Source organism: Berghia stephanieae, chromosome 1 (genome assembly GCF_034508935.2).
Source record: "Berghia stephanieae isolate SIO BIC M18660-M18661 chromosome 1, UCSD_Bste_1.3, whole genome shotgun sequence".
NCBI lineage: Eukaryota > Metazoa > Mollusca > Gastropoda > Nudibranchia > Aeolidiidae > Berghia > Berghia stephanieae.
Genome location: NC_088360.1, coordinates 129,236,863 through 129,244,362, shown reverse-complemented (window position 1 = coordinate 129,244,362; position 7,500 = coordinate 129,236,863). Strand labels below are relative to the sequence as shown.

The 7,500-nt window shown below is 35.9% G+C and overlaps 1 protein-coding gene across 1 annotated transcript in view; it reads right to left on the bottom strand.

The window, feature by feature from the left end:
• Window positions 1–4,863: 4,863 nt before the first annotated feature.
• LOC144963141 (coiled-coil domain-containing protein 170-like) overlaps window positions 4,864–7,500 on the bottom strand; it is a 19,583-nt gene continuing 16,946 nt past the window's right edge. Inside the window, exon 13 of the mRNA XM_078896833.1 lies at window positions 4,864–7,500. This exon is cut by the window's right edge and continues 860 nt beyond it. The gene's annotated coding sequence lies outside the window, so the exon portion shown is untranslated.

Genomic DNA, 7,500 nt, shown 5'->3' with positions numbered 1-7,500 from the left:
GTTAGCTTATAGCCCGACACTAAAACCCACTACTAAGACCCATATGTTGACGTCATTTTAAGTTTTGTGGACCGCCTAGTGAGTGTCTTTAGTAGTGGTCAAGGAAACAAGTGATCCCATTGGTTGAACTGTTGAATACAACTCACGATTTGTTTTCTTTTGTGGCTAAAGACTTGTTTGTTTGTTTTTTTACGTCATTTGTTGGGCAATATCAGGCCATGAGTTTACGAAGGCCACGAACCGATACGGTCTAGCCGTGGCCTTCTTAAACTCATGGCCTGACACTGACCAACAAATAACGTCAAAAGACAAATCATTCGCCAAAAGGTTGACAAAACGTTTTTTAACATTTTGACCAGAAAATCTTTACTTCAAATATCGATCAATTATGATCCATTAAAATGACTCCTCGACATGTCAAGAGGCCTCAAATCTCAATTGTTGCATTAGAGGAGAATAAGAGCAGGTATACCTTTAGACAAAGGGTGCACTTCTAGGAAAAAACTGAGTTAGAACCTGGCAGTGAAAAAAACAAAACACATAAGAGAAATAAATAAATAATTTTAAAAAAATGATAATTTAAAAAAAAAAGAGCTAAAACTAATCAAAAATCCCCACCCCTCCCCCCCTTTTTTTTTCAAGCCCAAACAAACAGTCACCAGCATTAAAATGCCGCCTTTATGTACACATTAAAAACCTCCAACACATTATACCTTCGTACAGACACACAGAGAGCTGGTTTAGATGTGCACAAAACGTGTATAATAATAGATATGATTATTCACATTATAAAATCACATAATTACATGCGTTCACGTATGGCTGCTTCTCTCTCAGCTAATGATTCCAGCAATAACTTGGGGATAAAATAAGAAGTAAAGCAAAACAAGCGATGTATCGACCTTTGATATCCGTCATTGAACTCCTTTGCAGTCTTAGGTTTGACACTATTTGATCAATTGAGGGTCATCTTATTCCATTAATATTTTAATGCAAAAGTTGTCTGGCACAAATGAAATAAAAGTGTTTTGTCTGAGATCGACATGAATCTCTAAATATATTTATGATTCTTCTATTAATTCTTTTCCGGTTTGGGCGACGAGAGGACATTTTTTATAATTTGGGAGTGGGGAATGTGTGTGTGTGTGTGTGTGTGTGTGGGGGGGGGGGGGGGGGGGGGGGGGGCTGACATTGGTTATATCCAAACCTAGGTGTAAAGGTCTATATTAGGAAAATAAGTACACGTCAATCCAAACAAATCGTTGAGTATAAAGTCATCAAATAAACATTTTAAAATGGAAAAATATAAACTAACTAAAAACCTACCCAACCAAATTTTTTTTTAAAACTCCAAAACAAAACCAAAAACAAAATTAAAACAAATACAAAACAAAACAAAGTTAAAACCCTGACAAAAAAAAAAGAAAAATAATTAAATAAAAACCCAAAAACGAAAATACAAAAAAAAACAACAAAACAACAAAAGCGACCCACCCCCAAATAAACAAAACAAAACAAAAATGCTAACACATTATCTATTTATTATTTTTTTCAGACCACACTTTCTTGATTACGCCAATAAAAGCACCCACCCATATAATCATTTTGAAGGTTTGGCCTGCCCCCCCCCCCCCCCCACTTCCTCTTTCCCATCCACCGTTAAAATTGCTCATCACCTTTGAGGACGACGGTGTTTGTCTCCCGAGGGCCGTGCTCTTAAGCGGAGAGCATTGTAATCCATAACACATTAGACAATGTGCAGGTTACCTCAAAGTAAGGAAGATGATGATGGGAATACTTAGAAGGAAAAGGAAAAGCGAATGGGGGAGGTGAACGATACGGAGGTGAATGAGGGTGTCGAGATTGAGAGGAGTAAACAACATAGGGAAGAGGAGGAGGATGAAGAGGAGGAGGAGGAAGAGAAGGGGGAGGAGGGGAAGAGAGAGGATGAGGAAGGTGAGAAAGTGAGGAGGAGGAGGAAGAGGAGGAAGAGGAGAAGGAGGATAAAGTGGAGGAGGAGGAGGAGGAGGAGGAGACAGCATACCACCTACAAAGTATCATCACCTAAAGGAAGAGGGATCACGCCCACGGCCTGAACAAAACCAATTGCCCGACTCATTGTAGAATGGAAGGGAAGTAACCGGTTAAAAATAGGCTGGCAAACATTTTAATGTAAGAGTGGATTGATAGAATTGCCTCCATTCTCAGGGAAAGGTAGATGGTCTAGAGTGGTTGTGTATCACCCAAAAGGCTCAGTAAATTGAAATTAAAAAATACAAAACAGACAAAACAAAACATAACAACAAAAAAAAAAAACAACAAAAGAAAATAACAAACAAACAAACAACGAAAAAGAAAAGTAACAAAAAGACCCCCCCCCAAAAAAAAAAAAAAAAAAAAAAAAAAAAACAGCAACACAAAATAAAATAATAATTAAATAAAAACCCAAAAACGAAAATACAAAAAAAACCAAACAAAATAAAACAACAAACAAACAAAAGAAGCAACCCACCCCCAAATAAACAAAACAAAACAAAAATGCTAACACATTATCTATTTATTATTTTTTCAGACCACACTTTCTTGATTACACCAATAAAAGCGCCCACCCATATAATCATTTTGAAGGTTTGACCTGCTTCCCCCCCCCCCCCCCCCCCCCCCATCCTCTTTCCCATCCACCGTTAAAATTGCTCATCACCTTTGAGGACGACGGTGTTTGTTTCCCGAGGGCCGTGCTCTTAAGCGGAGAGCATTGTAATCCATAACACATTAGACAATTTTTATTTTTATTTTTATTTATTAAGGGTTTTACGGCGCTTGCAACACATTAAGGTTATATCAGCGCCAGTAAAAAGGAAGAAAATGGGATAGTAAAAAGTTATAGAATTACAATTAAATCACCCAAGAAAAGGTAAGACAAAGGGGAATTGGTTCAAATAGGAAACAGATGTAGATTCCAAGAGCACACTATCAAAGTCTGAGATCACCTAAACGTCTCATCCAGACACATGCACATGTCCCAACTAAGAAGAATAAACTCAAATGTTTACAAATCATATAACATAATATGTAAACTAAACATAATACAATGCATAACAGAGATGATTTACAAGGAAAAAAATATCATCTCCCAAAACTATAACTATACATTCGACTGTTTCCCTCCCAGCCAAGGTCAGGACAAAACTAAGTAATCTCATATCAAGACAACGGCAGAAAACAATTGGAAAACGGGTTTGTGGGGATAGAAGACACAGCATGTACCTCCCTGCCCACTATGGGAGGTCAGGATCCCCACCCAGTCACATTAGACAATGTGCAGGTTACCTCAAAGTAAGGAAGATGATGATGGAAATACATAGAAGGAAAAGGAAAATCGAATGGGGGAGGTGAACGATACGGAGGTGAATGAGGGTGTCGGGATTGAGAGGAGTAAACAACATGGGGAAGAGGAGGAGGATGAAGAGGAGGAGGAGTAGGAGGAGGAGGAGGAAGAAGAGGAGGAGGAAGAGAAGGGGGAAGAGGGGAAGAGAGAGAATGAGGAAGGTGAGAAAGTGAGGAGGAGGAGGAAGAGGAGGAGGAGGAGAAGTAGGATAAAGTGGAGGAGGAGAAGGAGACAGCATACCACCTACAAAGTATCATCACCTAAAGGAAGAGGGATCACACCCACACCCTCCCAGCCAAGGACTCCAGCGAGGGTCAGGACAAAACTAAGTAATCTCATACCAAGACAACGGCAGAAAACAATTGGAAAACGGGTATGGGGGGATAAAAGACACAGCATGTACCTCCCTGCCCACAATGGGAGGTCAGGATCCCCACCCAGTCACATTAGAATTTGTGCAGGTTACCTCAAAGTAAGGAAGATGATGATGGAAATACATAGAAGGAAAAGGAAAAGCGAATGGGGGAGGTGAACGATACGGAGGTGAATGAGGGTGTCGAGATTGAGAGGAGTAAACAACATGGGGAAGAGGAGGAGGATGAAGAGGAGGAGGAGGAGGAGGAGGAAGAAGAGGAGGAGGAAGAGAAGGGGGAGGAGGGGAAGAGAGAGGATGAGGAAGGTGGGAAAGTGAGGAGGAGGAGGAGGAGGAGGAGAAGTAGGATAAAGTGGAGGAAGAGGAGGAGACAGCATACCACCTACAAAGTATCATCACCTAAAGGAAGTGGGATCACTCCCACGGCCTAAACAAAACCAATTGCCCGACTCATTGCAGAATGGAAGGGAAGTAACTGGTTAAAAATAGACTGGCAAAAATCGTAATGTAAGAGTGGATTGATAGAATTGCCTCCATTCTCAGGGAAAGGTAGATGGTCTAGAGTGGTTGTGTATCACCCAAAAGGCTCAGTAAATTGAAATTAAAAAATACAAAACAAACAAACAAAACAAAGCAACAAAAAAAAAAAAAACCCACATAAAACAACAACAACAACAACAGAAACTAAACAAACAAACAAACAACAAAAAGGAAAACTAACAAAAAAAAAATACAGCAACGCAAAAAAAAACAAACAAAAAAAACACAAAAAAAACCCAACAAAACAAAACAAAAATAAAATAAAATAACAAAACATACAGAGACAATTAAAAAAAAAAAGAAAAGACAGAAAAAAAATATGTGAGCTTTAATATATCTAGAGACACTGCTGTTACCGGCCAAATACTCATTTTACATCTGAGTATGGTAAGAAAATATGATTTGGAATCTTTTCCACGGACTCAACTTTGAACCGTCCAGTGATAGGCTCTAACTCAAGAACTACAAGTCATAATCAGCGTGTCATAATATGAATCGGTAAACAACAAAGCTGCATTGTTCTTCGAAACATAAGTGGAAAATAAGTGGCAAACTCGGACGATGATGTCTACATAGTATTTTATTTATTAGCTAAATTGTTATTAATAACATAGTGTATACAATATTACAGTAATTATAATTATCATTTAGAATTAAATAAAAAAATTTGGACATAATTTAGAAAATTGCGATAAAAATGCTATCAATTACGAGATGTTTATGACCTGGCATCTAGACAAACATGCAACCCCCATCGCATATTGATCACTTATTAATATTAATTAGTAATTGTTGGCAGTAAACATAAATTCTAAATGGCTTATCAAATTCATTGTAAATGTTTTGAATGTTAAAATGAAAGAGAAGTAAGTAAAATAATTGGCATATACATATGGCGAAAAAAAATGATATGAATATAATGTATATAATATGCAACATTTTAAAATGAAATAAAAATTTCAAGGCGATCACATGCTGACAAATATGTAGGGCGAGTTCCAATATTCTTATTAAAAAACGAGTTTTCAAAGTAAAAAAGCCAAATTTAAAAGATGCTTATTCTAAAGTAAGGTAACCTTAAATAATCTTATATCCCCAGAGCCCAAAGTAAATTGATATGAAAATGGATAAAATAGGAAAATGACATTATATAGAGTAACCATTGAAAGAATTAACAGAAGCCAATGCCCCTGTATGTCAATAATATGGGATATTTATACATTAAACATTTTGATTTAGATTTACTTTTAGAACGAATCACCCCTTGACAGGAAAATGGGGAGGCACATGATAAAATAATAACATAAATAGAAATGGATAACAACATATGTAAGAGATTTAGCATGAAGACAAAATAGTAACATCAAAATATGAAAACTGCAACAAACTATCAACATGGAACACAGAGACAATAATTTGTTAAAAGCTACAACCATTTATAATTTTCATTCTAACAACGCATTCAAAGCTTTCTTGTATCCTCAAAATTGACCCCAAAAATTTTTTTTTAACCCCCAAAAACCACATTAAATAAAAATGAAATTTCATCTTAATAAATATAGGAATGTGCAACGAGCTAAACAAAACCAGAGAGTTAACTCACTCAACGCTGACTATCTTGGCGTGCACAAACTTTTGTACACAGCTGACACCAAGAATATCGGTAGCACTTTTCCAGAGAGTTAACTCACTCACTCTCAACTATGTTGACTATCTTGGTAAGCATAAAATTATGTTCACTGCTGACATCAATAATATATGTAGCACTTTTCCATTGAAATAATATAACAAGTCATTATAAATAGGCATAGGGATAGTTCTAAAGAAAGGCGAAACAGACTATACTTTCTTTGTTTGGCCCAAAGGTTGTTGAATGAAATCTAATTTTAGAAAGCGTCTTGTGTATGAAATTTTATTATGATACATGATGAATTTGACTGTGGCTACTTTTACCCAATCACGACTAACATTTTTTTTTGCCAGGAATAATTTTCACGTTATTAAAGCTACTGCTTTTTAAATTTTCATATGATGGTGTTAGTTGATTTAATCTGTATATACCCAATTTCCTTTTAGATTGAGCGACTGAGTAAATTAATTGTTAATTAAAAAAAAAAAGTAAAAACAAAATCTCTAGGGAGAGCAGACATTACGTGGAGGTAGAGGGCTAGTATTGAGTGGGTTTTAAGTATGGCACTTTGGTACTGACATATTGGTTTTGTGTCGTGATTTCAAAAGTGCATGCGCATCATTGTAGCTCTTGATCGGAAATAAAAGTATTTGATACACTCTATTATATGGATCTAAAAGGAAACGCCACGGTGGATGTCTGTTTTGTTCCGTTTGTTATGGTTTGTATCTTCTTTCTTTTTTTGAACAACAGGTTTATATTATAGCATCATTCAAGAAGGGTCAAACACGCATATCCAAACATAAAACTGATTCCATTTTATAGCTATTTTGGAATATATTTTTAAAAAATCTTTTAACTCACTCAACCCTAGTCCTGTATCTCCCTAAAGATTTTTGGTACTTTTCACAATTGGAAAAGAAATATATACTCAGTTGCTCAATTCCAAAAAAAAAAAAAAAATAATAATAAAGAATTGGTATGTACATAGTTTTATTCAGCTACCACTACCACTTCCATATATGCAAAGATTTAGTAACATGTAAATAATTTGTCTCAGAGACATGTAAATAAATATGGGGTAAAAGTAACCAGAGTCAAATACCAAGATAGTCGGTTGAGTGAGTTAAAAGAATTCCAAAATGCGGTCTGGAGATTTTCGATAACATTTTTCAAAGTCACTGTCGGCCAAACAAGGATAAGAAAATCAATGAAAAGTTTATCAAATGTCTTGCTCCTTAGAAAATTCCAAAAGAATAAGATTGAGGAAGTCCATACTTTATATAATGCAAACGTTGAGAGCACAGTCATTCGATTTTTAATTTAAAAAATGCTTACCCAACAATCGTATGTCGTTTCCAACTTTTATGAACTATTGGGTTTGAGTAGATTTTGTCAACAATTAAGAAAATTCTAGTTCAACCCATAAACGAATGTTGACAAGGTTTTCCTCTCAAATATCACAACATGGTAATTACAACAATATTTTAAATTTTACAACAACAGCCCTCACAACAAAACCATTTTATTTTACATAGAGTTGAGATCTAAAATGAAAACCGGGGGATG